The 15,562-nt window shown below is 35.8% G+C and overlaps 1 pseudogene; it reads left to right on the top strand.

Moving 5' to 3' along the window:
- The first annotated feature begins 11,759 nt into the window (after positions 1-11,759).
- LOC107686758 (membrane-spanning 4-domains subfamily A member 4A-like) lies at positions 11,760-15,562 on the top strand (annotated as a pseudogene).

Raw genomic sequence — 15,562 nt, 5'->3', positions numbered from 1 at the left:
CTTGAGCCATAGAAATAGAATAAGCGGGTGGAATGAGAATTAGCATGAAAATGTGTAGAAGATGGGCGTGGTTTGGGTGGGTTTGAAAACATAATTACCTTATTTTAACTTTTTGTTTAATGTTTTTTATTTAAATCTAATAAAAAATGTCCTGTTATTTTTTCAGACGTAATTTATCATCAACATTGCGTCTGAAGCGAGCAGCGTAGTCACATGCTCCCTGTTAATTTTCTCAGCGCTGGTTGGGATTAACCAATCACAGATTACTAAACAACGATTTATTAAATACATTTGATAGATATTGATGAGGTAGATATCCATTTTCCTGATAAAACCCAAATCCTTGTATGTAACAGATTTAATCGATTACATCTATTGGTGTACATGTGTTTCCAATAAGACAAAAACGAGGTGAGAGTTGAAGTGGCTTCAGTGAAGGAATTGGCTTTCTGAGCCACCATGCGCCCCCTGCGGGATGATTATTCTGTGCCTCATAAGAAACTATTAAAAGCTGACAACATGGGCCGCCCATGACTGATCATAAACATTGATTTTCATTATGGAGCGTTTTTGGAGGGTTATAAAGCACCGTTTACATAACCAGTAAAAAGTGTTTCTAGGGCTGGAAATGGGGGGACGCGCGGAGCCCGGGGAGTGCATTTCGAGGGGGACGGCGTTCCAGTTCCAACTGATTAGATTTTTATTTATTTTTTTAAATGAAAGGGATTTCTACATTTTATCCATTCAATAGCTTACAAAAGCGATCTGAGTTCCGCACTTAAGTGCAATATATTAATATAAAAACGCAGCGGGATATTTGTGTCTATGGTTAGCTGAGCCGTCTTGCTTTTGAGAAGGGTCTGGCTGCAGATTTGCACTTGCATTCTCAGGCTTGCACTCTCAGACACTTGCGCTTCTGCTAGCGACGTCACTTGCAGTCTTTTTTATTTTTTATTTTCTTATATTTATTGATTACTTTTTGTTTGAATCTTTCCACCGGTTCGGTTTGGCCCCCCCAAACTCAAACGTCAAGCTATGCCTATGAGCTTAATGGACAAAGACTATGATATAAAAGAGCTGTAGACAGTTTATTCTATATGGAAAAATGCTTAACACTAAACTGTGCGTGTTGCGTTTATTCTGGGCTCACCTGCTTGTTCGCTAGCGGAAGCGCAGGTGTCTGAGAGTGCAAGTCTGAGAATGCAAGTGCAAGGCTGCAGCCAGACCCTTTTGTTGCTTTTGCCATAATACCTGCAGAGTGCAGACTGCAGCCAATGGAAATGCTTCTCTATCGGTGCGCGTTCTGCTCCTCACAGCACAGACCGTGAAAGCAGACTGCTTCAGGAAAATTATCTGGGGTAACCGTGATTTTTGCCCAAAAATCTTACAGATTCGATAACAGAAAATTTGATATGGATAAATCTGTGTTCAGATTTTGTTCAGTGCTGAGTTATCCATAGATTATAACAGATTATCATTGATTATAACAGAAGTTTGTGAGATCGCGATGAACTGAGATTAGTGACAGATTTTTAATAGGCTAATTATAAAAAGAGTTTACAAATGTGATACTGATTTTAGGCTATACAACAGTTCAGTAAAGAAGTTAATATTAAGTTACTTACACTGTTTTTGCTCTGTTTGTCAACGAAAATCAATCATGATATTAATGATATCTGATCAATCAAAGTCAAGTCAAGTCACCTTTATTTGTATAGCTCTTTATACAATGCTGATTGTGTAAAAGCAGCATTACAGTCTCAAAAGTCACAGCTGATACGCTGCACGTCTCCATTACACAGCGGTGTTTCATTTATTAGTGAATCTTTTTTTTTGAACGAATCGATTGAATGAATGATTCAGTGACTTACCGCCACCTACTGGCGGTTTTAGTTTCCTTTTTAAATAATCATTTCAGTTATTTAAATCTTTTGGTATTTCTGTATTCAAGACTTTATATTTAAACATTAAACTCATCCTTCTTAAACAGTCTAAATATACCTAAATGCCACTTTTGTGTTCTTCTGTGCCACCTCTGTAGTACAACGTTGAATTTTGTTGATTTCATTTGATTGGTATAACTTATTCTTCCTGATTGTTCCTGATTATTCTAATTGTTTATTGTTTTCATACATTTTTTAAAAGGTTTATAATACAAATTTATGATTTTGACATAAAAGGTGACATTTAATAAGGTTAAAAAATGGGGGGGAAATGCCATTACAAAGATGCCCCTGCAAATCATTTTAAGGAGTCAAATATCACCTCATAATGGGAAGGTTAATTTTTGTCATTGATCTCCTAACATTTTTTAATTAATAGCACAAGTGCTCATTCTATATTTTTTATTAAATACAAAGGGTCATTAATTAATAATGCTTACATTATCACATGTGCAGATTCCTACACAATGTATCTTTAATTTGGCCAGAATTGCACAGGTAATTATCTCCAAGCAGAGATTCTGTTGAATGAATGTTTATACCCCACATAATTAATGGACGTTTTTCATTGACCTGCAATGTACCTGTCTTGATACCCAAGAAAACATATGGTTCATAGGAAACATGAAATAAGTTTAATGCTATTATAGATTATAAAGGCTTTTATAATTATATATATCTGAAAGTTCATCTAAAATAAACCCTCTCCCCTCCAAGCTAGAGTCCCCCCAGTGAATTTTGGCCATTTCCACCACTGGTTATAATGTTGCCATGAGAAATACCAATTAATGGTAATATTAAGGATTTTGTCAGATTCATGACAGGTGTAATTTACTACAGCTCACTAGGTGGCCCCAAGGTACTAGTTCAGAAAGAAAAGAAAGAAAAAACAATATTTCACAGCTATGATCAAATAAATACATGGAAAATAAACTGAAAATACTTTTAGGATGTTTTTTCTTCTATAAAATTATGTATGTTTGTTTGTTTGTTTGCGTCTTGTTGTTTTTGTACACAGCCAGATGCTAAGTTTGCTGGTTTATAGGTATATTTTTGCAGTATGTGTGATGTATTAAAAAGAAGAAGAAGAAATACAAATGTACAGACTTAATAAAGTACATATAACTAGGAAAGACAAGCACCATCTAAAACATAAATAAATATTAATAAATATATAATAAAAATTAAATATAAAGAAATACATCAAATACAAATATCAACATCTTGACAATATATATTGCATCCTTTAGCAAAATAAATATAAAAAGCAGAACAGGTTTAACATCTTAAGAGTTTTGGAGTTCTAGTATGCAATATATATATTTTGCACTTCTTAGTTGTCATCTTCCTGCAGCTCCACAGTGTCTAGTCATATCTGCATATAAAACACTGACCTTTTTTTCTGACATTTTTACACAAAATAATTATTTTTGTTTAAAAAAATATATAGGAAACTAGCTAAAATAAACTAATACTTGTTGTGTTGTTATCAGCATTTGTAAGGTCTTGTGTAAGAGCAATTTCAACTCAAATAGTGTTAGATTAGTGTTTCTCAATCCAGCTCCCAGGGGCCCCGTAGCAGTGCACATATTAGGGGTCTCACTAATCTTACACACAATTCAGGTCATGGAGCCTCTAATAATGAGATGATGAGTTGAATTAGATGTGTTAGAGGAGGAAGGCATCTCAGTGTGCCGTGCCTCAGGGCCCCTAGAAGCAGGATTTGAGAATTACTGTGGTAGAGGAAAAAAGGAAACAGCGAGTCAATAAGCTTTTTCAGGCATTTTTCTGCGAGTATATACAGGTTTTTAGACAAATCCAAAGACAAAGTGTCAGAGTGCTGTCACACTAAACAAGTAGCTTTAGTAATCAAACAATTCAATCCAAAACAAACCCAACATTAGCAAATAAGATTATAGAAATCAAGTCCTATCAGACTAACTGCTAATAGAACAGTATCAATTAAAACTGCAGTGTATAATATTATATCTTAAAGTTATTCGAGACTGAACATGGATTCAGATTATCAGAATTCTGGTTTCGCCCCCTGGAGGTGTTTAGGATGATCTGCAGGTGTTTTAAAGCTGACACAGTATAACAAAACTATTTTGAACACCTTTTAAATAGTGAGCAACAAAAAGGACACATGGAAAAAGAAGGGAGTGAGGAAATGAGGGATATAATAAAACGCTCAAATTAATAATAAAAAAATCCATACAACTGACAAAACTGCTGTTCTGCTCCTTGAAATTTGTTTTAGAGGAAATGCAACTTTTTTGTTTTTTTTAGCCTACTATTTTCATCTCTTTCCCCAGAGCGATAGCTAACGTCATCACTGAACGACACACCCACTACACGGAATCCGCATTGACCGTCAAGTTCACAACACCGGAATCGAATTCGAATCCGGCATTTTTACGGTTGTGGCTAGAAGGGATACAGCTCAGACCGGAAACGAACAATTAAATAAATTTTCTACCTATTAGATTGTGTTTTATTAACGTCTACACCTACAACAACCCTAAACCTACCCCTTACAATAATGAAAAAATAGTAATTATTGTTGTACAGTGTGACAAAAATTACGCTGTATTGATGTGCGCATGCCCAGTAGCACCATACGTATCCCTTCTAGCCTTAACCCGTTTTTACTCACAGACGATTCTCCGGAAATTTGACGGCAGTTTTCCGGGATCAGCGACCAGCTTGAATGTGAACGCGAACAGAAGTGAGAGCTCAAGTGCTTAGAGAGGGAACATCACTTCTGTGGGCGTGGGAGCTCCATCAGTTTTGCATAAAATAAATTAATTTGTTATAATTATAATGTAATTCGGTTGTTTTGGGTTGGGCTCCATTTGATAAAGCTAGTGTAAATAACAATATTCACATTGTACATACATGCTAGCAAAGCAGAGTTTGGACACTAAGTCTGGACAATTCCTAGGTGAATTTATGTTTTATCCAAAGGCTCGTGCTTAAATGCTTGAAATTAGACAAATACATGTGATATAGAAATATAGATTTCCTCACAAAAACACTTTTAGAGCCACAGCATAAGAAATAAAAGTTAATTGTGAGTTTCATATCACAGTTCTGACTTTATATCTCGCAATTTTGAGAGAAAAATCTTGCAATTCTGTCTTCTGTTGTGAGTTTGTCACAATTCAGACTTTTTTCTTAAAATTGTGACTTTATAACACAATACTGACCGACTTTATTTCTCAAAATGTTTTTCTTTTATCTCTCAGATTTACTACCTTAAGTCTTGCAATTCTGTTATGAAATAAACTAAAAAAGTGTGAGGAATAAAGTCAGAATTGTGCATTCTGCAATTCTGAGAAAGAACTTCCAAATTGCGAGACATAAGCGCACAATTATGAGAAAAAAAAAGTAAACTCGGTTAATTAGGTATGAACTCAAAATTGCATGGCAGAAACAGGCGTCCATAATCAAGGCAAAGGCTGGAATATAAAACCATTTTTAAAATGTATTTATTTATTTATTTATGGTTGCAACAATTCCCCATAATTCTAATTAATACATTTCATAATTTTAATACTATATCTATTATTCTAAAATGTGGAAAAGCATAATATTCATAATAATAATAAATAATGAGATATGTACAAACATTTGACAAACTTTGTCAAAGTCCATTTGAATATACCAGGGGCACGTTCAAGCTCAAACCGGTATGCACCGTTTTGCCCATCGAGCGTATTCTGCAGTATTAAACACGTATTTATACCGATTTCATCAGGCTCCGAAAATTCTTCAAAAAGAACACAAAGAATGGCCTTCTCAGCTGCCATAGTTGCAACTCTTGCGTCATCAGAACAGGGTGTTCAACGCATCACCGTTTCCGTTTAAAAAAAAGTTTTGCACCGTTTTTGTCGGGGCTGAATGCAGCCCAGTGTTTCTCAACCCTGGCTCATTAAAAGAAATTCCAGGACCTGAAATGGGTGTGTCAGATAAGGGAGACATACAAAATGTCCAGTGTTGGGGGGCGCCCAGGACCAGGGTTGAGAAACACTGGAATATACTGTCAGTCCCTGTGCATTGCTTCTGCCTTCAGTTCAAGGAAACATCTTTTTTTCAATTGATTTGCTTCTGAAACAAAATTGGTACAAAAAAATAGGTTGCATGCTTATGCTGCCTTCTGTAACTCCATATTTTTATTATAATTTATTGCATATTATAAGGCAGCACTGCAAGAATCATTCACATGATCCATTCGATATTGCAGTTTTTTTTACAACAATCTATTTAATCAATTCAAACCAACTATAATGCTCAGTAGGCCTATTTGTGTATGCTATGTACTTTTTATGCATATTACAGTATCATATAGCTTAGCAACATGCTTAAACCAGGTTTGCTGCATGGTCTCTCAGCTTGGCTAAGAGAACTACCACATTTTGCTATAAGTTTGATTGCATCATATAATAATTGCTGTTAATAGTGTTCATCGTCTGTTTTATTACGTCTTAAATTGATTTTTCCGTACTGCTGGTTCGTCTGGTCAGAGGAGAACTGGCCCACCGACTGAGCCTGGTTTCTCCCAAGGTTTTTTCTCCATTCTGTCACCGATGGAGTTTTGGTTCCTTGCCGCTGTCGCCTCTGGCTTGCTTAGTTGGGGACACTTCATTTCCAGCGATACCGTTGACTTGATTGCACAGATACTATTTAAACTGAGCTGGATGTTGACATCACTGAATTCAATGATGAACTGTCTTTAACTGAAAAATTTGTGTTTACTATTGTCATTTTGCATTATTGACACTATTTTCCTAATTAATGCTGTTCAGTTGCTTTGACACAATCTGTATTGTTAAAAGCGCTATATAAATAAAGGTGACTTGACTTGACTTGACTTGGCTAAGCTGATGCTTGACTGGTTTAGATGACCAACCAGTTGGTTTACCAGTTTGACCAGCTAAAAGGTTCCCAAAGCCTCTGTAACCCAAACCAGACTGGTTTAACCAGGCAGAGATTTTAAGCTTTGCAAAAAAAAAAAAAAAAACATAACACCCCATAAAAACCCACAACAGTAAGGTCCCATTAGTAATCCAACCCTGACCAGCATTAACTAACAGTGAGCAATACATTTGTTATATTATTCATCTTTGTTAATGTTAGTTAATTCTGATCCAATAAATAATGTTTACAGATACAATTTTTTATTTTAGTAATGTATTAGTTTGTTGAATTAACTGTATATGCTTTGGATTTTTTTTATTTTTCATTTTTAGTTTATGTTTACTAATGTAGTTAACAAATAGAACCTTATTGAAAAGTGTTACCAGTTAAGGATATGACATTTGTCGGCCAAAAACAGGTTCGGATGTTTCTCATCCAACAGAGAAATAAGATATACCAAATGGAAATGCACTCACTGAATAGAAAAAGATATCATGATAGTATCATTATTATTCAATTCTGTGCTGCTGTCAGAAGAAGTGCCATTAGCAGTAAGTGTTTAGTAGTGGATACTGAGTAAGAGAGGAGTCAACTCGGAGTGGTTTGAGGTTTTTTAGTCTTCCTTCCTGCTGCGCTCAAAGAGGTTATATCAGAGGAAGTGAGATCCAGTCACTTGCTGTTTCGGTAGCTGCTCAGAACTGGTTCTGTACCCTAAAACATCCGTTAGGATGGCAGGATTGTTCAGGATCTGGATGCTTAAGGTCCTCCTCTTGGGACTGATAGATCCATCTCAGGCCTCCCTGCATCCTCGCGTGTCATTCTCTCAGGGTAAGTGAAGATCAGATTGATAGACGATATGAGACATATTTTACGGGTGCAAAAACTCACACTTATAGGGATTGTTGGACTGCTGCTGATATCAGTCATTTGTAACCACATTTCTGACAGAATGTGTTTCTGATATGAATAATTGAGAAATCAATTGTTTAATGAAGTAGTTTGGTCCTCTGACTTCTGGACAAATACAAAAAAAATAAGTAGAACTATGGTACAAGAAAATAATTCAGTATGTTTTATTCATGAATCACCTTTGCATTTGATTCACATCATTTCATAAATATGAGCCAGTGAAGAATCTAAGCATGTTCAGATGAGCAAAGAGCACAGTCATGTTGGGCAAACATGCATTCTGTGTAAGTTTTGTAATCTTTCTTCTCTGAACTTGTAAGCTGTGGTTTTGTTTGTTATTATTACCTATTACTGTTGTTCTGCAAATGCTTGATGGTCTAAATGCTGCACGCTTGAAACCACCTCTGACCGATTATCCCCACCACACGCTCAATGGCCTGCTGCTGAGAAGCAGGTTTTAAGACTATGGTTAGTTTCTGCTTATATCAGGCATCAGTGAGGACAATTAGGTAAAGCAATTCTATGAATAAATATGAAATGTCATGATTTTTTTGACACTGTCAGGGGTTTTACGTGTGACTAATATATGTGTATTTATTTGGAAGGGGAACAGTTTTGAAACTATTCTGATATACATTACTATTTAAAAGCTTTGAATCATTATTTTATTATTTGTGTTTAAAAAATTAATGTTTTTATTCAGCAAGGATGCATTAAATTGATCAAAAGTCACAGTAAGGACTTTTATTGAAAAAGTTGAAAAAGATTACTATTTCAAATAAATGCTGTTCTCTTGAACTTTCTATTATTCAAAGAATCCTGAAAAGAAATTTACATGAGAAAAGAAATGTTGCTTGAGAAGCAATCAGCATATTAGAATGATTTCTGAAGGATCATGTGACACTAATGTAATTCAGCTTTGCCAGCACAGAAATAAATTGCATTTTGAAATATATTAAAATACAAGCCTTATTTTAAATTGTAATAATATTTCAAAATATTACTGTATCAAGTAGCCTTAGTGAGCAGAAGAGGCCTCATTTGAAAACATAAAAAAAAAAACACACACCTACCCCAAACATTTGAACGGTACTGTATTTATATATAACTTGCACATTTGATGTTCGCTTGATTTGACGCTTGCACATATTAAAATTTTGCTTGGTCAACCACATTGAGGTTTCTCAGTGTTATGTTTTAGAAACATGGAAAGTTATTTATGAAGCTATGTAAATCAACCTCAAATTACAGCATGAAAAATATTCAGAGTCGTCATTTATCATCTGATATTAACAACACATTCTCTAAGAGCGTTTGGGTGACTAGACGACACAGCCAAATTATACAGTCATATTTCTGTTTGTCTGTATATGCAGTATTGCTAAACCTCGGCCTTGCTTATTTCCTCAGATCAAAAAGAGGAAAAGAGTGTCAGTGTTGTGGTTTCATTTCTAAAGTGTGAATATAAATACTGTTTAAAGGTCAAAAGCAAATAAAGATGTAAAAAAAAAAGCCGTAAAGAAAAATCATTTTGTGTAAATTACATGTGCCAGTTTCTCAGACATGTAATCTTATACTGGAAGGGTCAAAGTTTAACTGGTCGTTTATACTTGCGGCAACCACATGTGAGGACCCCGGGCTGGAGACGTAGACATGTGGGGGCGTGTTAGAACGAGCCGTTTTAGGTAGGCGTGGCTGACTCTTAACTTTTATAAAGAATATCTCTTTGGATTTGAGACTTTAGTCTTTGCAACTTTACAGATCTTCTTTATGCACCAAGAGCTTGTAACACTCCAAAGAGAAAGGAAAATTTTAAATCGCATCATATGACCCCTTTAAACTGATACCTTTGTCTTTGTGATACCTTCTGGATTGCCCAGTTTAATGAGATTGTGGTTCTACCGTGTCAGTCTCGGTCCAGACAGGTGGAGGTGACTTGGAGGTTTTCAAACAACAGCATTGTTCCCCAGTTTCCGTACATGCAGTGGGCAGATGGCAGTCTTGTTTTCACCGTCACTCCAGAGACCGTGAACACCTACCGCTGCGTGTCAGAGGAACTGGGCTTCAAGCAAACCATCATCTCCTTCGCTGTAACTCTCCCTGTCATGCCTCGTTCTCCTCCATCACACCAGCAACCTGAGGTCACCCTGGACTCCGGTCAAGGCACGGAAATAGAGCCCATCCCTGATGACTACACAACACTTGAGCTTGATGAATCTGAACCTACAAAAATGGAAAAGACGGATGCATTTATGACACCAGACAGGAGCGGTGAGAAAAAAGCCAGGACTAATCATCAGTCTACTATGAACAGGAACACTCTTTGCATTGCACAGAAGAATTACTACACTGAAATGGTTGCTTTTTGCCTCTTGTTTGTCATTTGTCTCTTTGTATTCGTTGCTTTTGTGGTCCTTTGGAGGTGCAGCATGAGGTGCAACAAAACCACCCCTCAGAAACAATCTAAAGACACTGAATCAGACAAAATCTGGCAAACAGACTGGAAGAAAATAAATGCTGAGCCCTAAAATCAGCAGTATACTGGAAGATTAAACAAACTAAAAAATTATTCTTGATTTAGTTAGGAAAATAACAACATTTCCACTATGAAATAAATCTGAGGTGATTGCTGGAATGTTACCAATACATTTCAATACCAATATTTATAATCATTTGATTTTATTTATAGTTTATGATTTTAGGTAATAATGCTTGTTTTGTTAAAACCATTGTTTAGTCAACGCTGAAATACAAATTAAGACATTTTTAGGATTTTAGGGTAAGACAGCTCTGCATCATGAAAAAAATAATTTTGTTTGCAAAAAAAAGGCCTAATATGACATAATTTGATGATGCCGAATTAAAAAAAAAATCCATTACTTAGTTTTTTCACAATATATGAATAAAGACTTTAAATATGAAACAATATATAAGAGAATAAAGAATAAATACTTTATATATGACAAATGTATGAATATAAAAATAAATACTTTTTTATTTGTAGCTTTAATGGTCTGAAAAAATAACAAAAGCAGTAAAATGTCTAAAGTTTCAAAGGAGTGGAACAAGTGGGAATCAGGATTAGGCATAAAAATGTATGTCTTGTGAATCATTCATACATGTGCAAATAATCTGAAAATTGAACAAATAATTGTAACGTTACCTGGCTCAGAGGAAGATACCTTTGGAATCGTGTCTTCCCAGTTTTCCTGGTGATTAAGGGATAATACAAGATTTCTTCAACTCACAAATGGTTGTCAAAAGCAAATGCACATAATATTTTGTGAGAAAGTGGAGAAATTGGTGATGTGCTAGAGCAAAACCGACACGATTTTTGGGTGCATCACACCAAAATTGGTAAGAAACAACTACTGGAGTTTGATTTCATTGGACTCTGACAGAAATTCTGTCTCAGTGCCTGAAGGGGTTAAATAACATGAGTGGGAGGCAGAGTTGCCAAGTCCGCGTATTATACGCGACTTTGGGCTTCCTTTTTTGTAAAGTTGCGTGAAAAAATCCCGGGTTGCGGTTTTTTGGGTTTATTTAAAAAAATATGGTTGCTTGTTAGGAAAACCTGACAAGCAACTTCGTTTCTTTATTTATGTTCGCCGTATTCTCCAGTGTATTGAATGACACTCTGTCTGCTCGCAGTTAATAGCCAACCAGTGCAGTAATATAAGTGCTGCAGCGTAATTTGTCAAATATTCCGCCCCCTCCTCACGCGCTTTCTTTTTTAACGTGATTTTTCTTCAATGAGGGATTCATAAAGAAGGCTCATGAATTTTTGTAAAATAACTTGTTATTGATTTTCAGATAAAAGGGTAGTTTCAGTTTAATATGTTGTAGGCTCATTTATTGGTAATAAATAATTGATAATAAATCATATTGATGATAATAAATTATCAAAAAATATTGGGCTTGTTTTGGGTTTATTTTTAAAATTGCGGTTGCTTATTTGTCTCGCGAGAGTTGGCAACTGGTGGGAGGAGAAGGAAGTTTAATTTAGGGTTTTCCTGTTGTTCAGTCGGTAAATGAGGTCGCACATAAACTGATCAGTCAGGAGTCGGTAAGTAAACAAGTTACAGTACGTTATATTGTTTAGACAAACTTTTTTCCCAGCGTTGTAGTGAACAATTATAAAATCACTCTGATTACTCAAAATCTGGCAACCTGCCTACCTAGCAGAGTAACTTGTGTGAGCAGAGTAGAGCCGCAACAATTTCCCCTCCGCACTCCAAGCATTCAATAATCTCTTTCCCACTCCTCGCTCCACTGATCAGAAACACCCTCCGCCTTCGTTTGAAATAGCATTCATACGACGCTTGTTTATATATCTTGCTGTTTATGTTTACTATATGCATTTAGGACATTAACGTTTGTGAACAGTGGCATACAGTAGTACTTTGGCCATGCACGTAATAATCTTATGATCTATTTATATGAATATTCAGCTGATCATCCGAGACAGTACATAACATGGCAGCTCAGTAGGTTTTGACAGTATCCAGGTGCGTGATAAAACACACCTGTTGTAGATAACTAGATTAAAGAACTACATAATTAAATTTCAATGGTATTTTTAAATCACATGATGTATATACAGTAAACATTTCTAAAGCAAACTAAAAGATTTGCAACTTTAATCAGGAAATGAGAGGCAGGTAACAGGGTTGACCACATCTCATGTGTTTTTTTGCTTCCTTGTTGTTGCAGCATAAACGTGAGCTTCATATTTCTGTAAGATATGGCCTCTTCAATGACTACTGAGGCGAATGGAGTGAGGGTAGTGACTCATATTATCCCGCTGGAGGAAAAAACAGAGTCTCCAGACCTAAAGTCAAGCTCGGTCGAACTAGACAAGTCCAACCTATCACCAAAAACCAGGATGTTCCTGAAGGGGAGGCCTCTGTCACTGGGGGTGAGAGCTGGACACGTGTATTCGGATGCAGTTTCACAGCAATATTAAATATGAGTTAAGCTATGTTGACTACAGAAAACAATTTGAACTTGGAATTGTTTCAGCTGCTTGTAACAGATGTTGTTCATAATTCATATTAATTTTAAATAGATTTTCCCTTAAACATTCTCCTACTGTTTAGAGGGAAATTATTCAGGAAAGTTTGTCAGATTTATATTTTACTGAAGTGTGTGTGTATGTGTGTGCAGTTGGTGCAGGTGTTTACAGGTTTGGTGGTCATGACTGTGCACCATCACGGTACTTGTGGACATGCTGAATGTTGAGACTGTAATGTCCCTTGGCCTTCCTGTGAGTGACCATTTTGATCCCTAATAATACAAAATATCAGCATTTATGTCAACTTTAAAGTCTACACAATAAATAAATACACAAAAAATGCCACTGAAATATAAATGAATAAATATGATCATTTATTTAAAGAAGAGGAGGTGGTGGGAGGGGGTGGAAATTTTCTACAATTTTCCAAAAATGTTCAAAAAGTCCTGGTAAGTTTACAGGACTTTACCAGAAATTTTCCGCCCCTTTGCAACCCTATTTCTAATTTATCGATTTGTTTTATTTATTTATTTGTTTTTGTTTTTTGCATTAAATTAAAATAAAATTTGCTTTAAAAATTAAAATATAAGTACATTTTATTAAGAAAATGAATACATTTTTACATTTTATTATGATATGATTATATATAGTCAAGTTTGATTTTTCACCCTTCATAGTAAAAAGTTTGGGCACCTCTGATATGGAATCACTGTAGTTTGGTTCAGGTTAATAAAAACAAATAAAATATACATTGAAATGTAATATTTTTAGGGTTTTTTTCTTTCTTTTTTTCAGTTTGTCATCTCTGGGTCCATGGCAATTGCTGCACACGAGAGATCCAGTCTTACTCTGGTGAGCAGATTCTGATATTTACTGCATATTTTTACGTCACACATACCTGGTGTGTTCAGATACCTACAGCATTCTGCACCCTTTCTGAAGTCTGAATACACTTCAGTATTTCCTGAAGTCTTCAAATGTTTCCTGAAAGCCTGAAAATGCTTCATTATGCAAGAAATATACATTCTTATTCTTTGTGTTTGTGCAGATCAAAGCCACGCTGGCCATGAATGTGATCTGTGCTCTGCTGGCTGCTGCAGGAACCGGCTACTTCAGTTGGGAGCTCAGCAACAGACCAGGGGAGGATCCTTGTAACGGCGGAGAATACTGGTCATGTTCGATCATGATATGGAGATTTAATGTACGTCTGTAACTAGTGATGATCTCAAGCTCATATTTACATTAAATGAATGCAGATGCATATGCCTGCCTGTAGCATATTTGTAGGACAGAACTTAACTGTTTTTATGCCACGTGCAATATTTTTTATTTAGAGTTTGATAGATGGAGTGAGGGGTCTCCTGCTGGTGCTGTGTTTTCTTGAACTGTGCGTGTGCATCACTCTGTCCATCTTTTCCGCCCGGGCCATCCAACAGGTGAGACCAAACCCAGATCAAACCTCAGTAGAGGTTCATATTTGTGACCCTGGACCACTTCCATTGATATATGGTTTGTTAGGATAGGACAATATTTGGCAGAGATACAACTATTTGAAAATCTGGAATCTGAAGGTGCAAAAAAATCTAAATATTGAGAAAATTGCCTTTAAAGTTGTCCAAATGAAGTTCTTAGCAATGCATATTACTAATCAAAAATGAAGTTTTGATATATTTACGGTAGGAAATTTGCAAAATATCTTCATGGAACATGATCTTTACTTAAAGGAACACTCCACTATTTTTGAAAATAGGCTCATTTTCCAACTCCCCTAGAGTTAAACAGTTGAGTTGTACCGTTTTCGAATCCATTCAGCCGATCTTTTAGCTTAGCTTAGCATAGATCATTGAATCTGATTAGACCTGATTAGAGCATTTCGCTCAAAAATGACTAAAGAGTTTTTATATTTTTCCTATTTAAAACTTGACTCTTCTGTAGTTACATCGTGTACTAAGACCGATGGAAAATGAAAAGTTGCGATTTTGTAGGCCGATATGGCTAGGAACTATACTCTCATTCCTGTGTAATAATCAAGGAACTTTGCCTATTAAGCCTATTTTCAGGCGCTGCGTAATATCATTGCGCCTGCTGCACCCATGGTACGGCAGCAAAGTTCCTTGTTTAACTCTAGGGGAGTTGGAAAATGAGCCTATTTTAAAAAATAGTGGAGTGTTCCTTTAATATCCTAATGATTTTTGGCATTAAAGAAAAATCAATCATTTTGACCCATACAATGTATTTTTGGCTATTGCTACAAATATACCCCAGCGACTTAAGACTGCTTTTGTGGTCCAGGGTCACATTTATTATTCACCTGATGTCATTCCATGAGGAAATGTAAATGAGGGTCTGATGGCCTGTTGTAGTTGAAGATCTAAGCTCAAACTTCAGTTCTCAGTGTATAGCCTTGATTGTGAAATAAAGATGTGATCTAAGAAAATCTTTTTTCTACTTCAGGATGAAACCAATGTCGACCCTTACGGTAGTGACTCCAGTCTTCTGAAGGTTGGGGCGGATTTAGTCTCCAACCCCTGAACAGCCGCACAGTTATGGCCAAGGTTTATCTAGTCAAAAGTTTAATCATCATATAGGCTAAGTGTAATAACATTTGCTTTATAGAGTTCTTTCTTTTTGATGGAATTGTTCGATATAATACAGCATACCCATTTCCCACTAGATGATTTGTAATTTTTTGCAGTATCATCTGTTATACACACTTTTGTATGGTAATGTTCTTTGGGACCTTTAGCACGCTTCTTGCTGATTTCATGAATAAAAT

Source organism: Sinocyclocheilus anshuiensis, unplaced genomic scaffold (assembly GCF_001515605.1).
Source record: "Sinocyclocheilus anshuiensis isolate Anshui unplaced genomic scaffold, SAMN03320099.WGS_v1.1 scaffold389, whole genome shotgun sequence".
Lineage (NCBI taxonomy): Eukaryota > Metazoa > Chordata > Actinopteri > Cypriniformes > Cyprinidae > Sinocyclocheilus > Sinocyclocheilus anshuiensis.
The sequence above is the reverse complement of the archived record's forward strand: the minus strand, read 5'-3'. Positions and strand labels throughout refer to the sequence as shown.